This window comes from Anneissia japonica, unplaced genomic scaffold (assembly GCF_011630105.1).
Source record: "Anneissia japonica isolate Jap-2015-1 unplaced genomic scaffold, ASM1163010v1 scaffold31133_len8723_cov127, whole genome shotgun sequence".
Classification (NCBI taxonomy): domain Eukaryota; kingdom Metazoa; phylum Echinodermata; class Crinoidea; order Comatulida; family Comatulidae; genus Anneissia; species Anneissia japonica.
The window spans coordinates 7,771-8,928 of record NW_022684487.1 but is presented as its reverse complement, the minus strand read 5'-3'; positions in this window follow the sequence as shown (position 1 = coordinate 8,928).

Genomic DNA, 1,158 nt, shown 5'->3' with positions numbered 1-1,158 from the left:
TAAAATATATACATATGATAAGTCACTTTATGATAGATACAATACACAGGTACAAATAGGCCTACCTGTTTGTTTACAATTCATTCTTAGTCAGTGCATATCACCAATTGTTGTCACACTCAAATTTTCAATTTGGGCATCTGACAGTGCGCAGATTTCGTCACTGGTAATCTGAAAAGAATAACACAGAGAATAAGTCTCTGACAAATACAATGCAGCACCCCTACACACAAACACAAGTTGGCTTTAACAAAGAGTTCATGAGAATTTAAAAAAAAATCAACTTCAATTTAAATTTTAAGAAGTCACTTAAAAAATATATTTTTGGCCATTTATTAGCAGTCATTTGTGTTTGGTTGTAAAATAATTAATAACCTGTCAAATAAATTTATATTTATTAAGTAAACAAAAATGGGGAGTCGTGATGCTTAATTATAAAATCTATGGCAATGTCAGAAACCTAATTAAGGTCGTGATATGACAAGGCCTAGGCCCTGATGTTACAGAATACTCTCGGCCCCACCCCTAACTAGGCCTAACCACTAGGCCTAACCCCACCCCCTAAACCATAGTAACATTAAGCCCCTATGGCCAAGAAGCCCTAGTACCCCACATACATACCTCGTCAGTTGTCATCTCTCTGGCAGTGACCTGCCAGACAGGACCCTTAATTATCATTTGATGATAAATCATTAGGCCTAGGCCTATACTATTATTATTTCTGTATTATTGTTGCTATTATTATAAAAATAATAATACCTTCTCCCTTTCGAAATTCTCCAGAAGATGCATTAAATGAAGTTAATTAAGTACATCTTTAATAGGTCTAGGCCTAGGTCTAGTAGGCCTAAGTACCATGGTGCCATGGATGGTACGGCGTTGCGACTAAAGTTGTATAGGCTCATTCACACAGCCGCTCAAATTTTTCATTTGACCCAATGTCAAAGGTTATAGTTTATTTATTTGCGCCGAATGTAAATACTACGCCGAATGTAAATGCACCGAATGGTAAAAGAGCCGAGCGTAATGGTAAAAGAGCCGAATGTAAATGCACCGAATGGTGAAAGGGCCGAATGAAAATGCGCCGAATGGTAAAAGAGCCGAACGTAATGGTAAAAGGGCCGAATGAAAATGCGCCGAATAGTAAAAGAGCCGAAC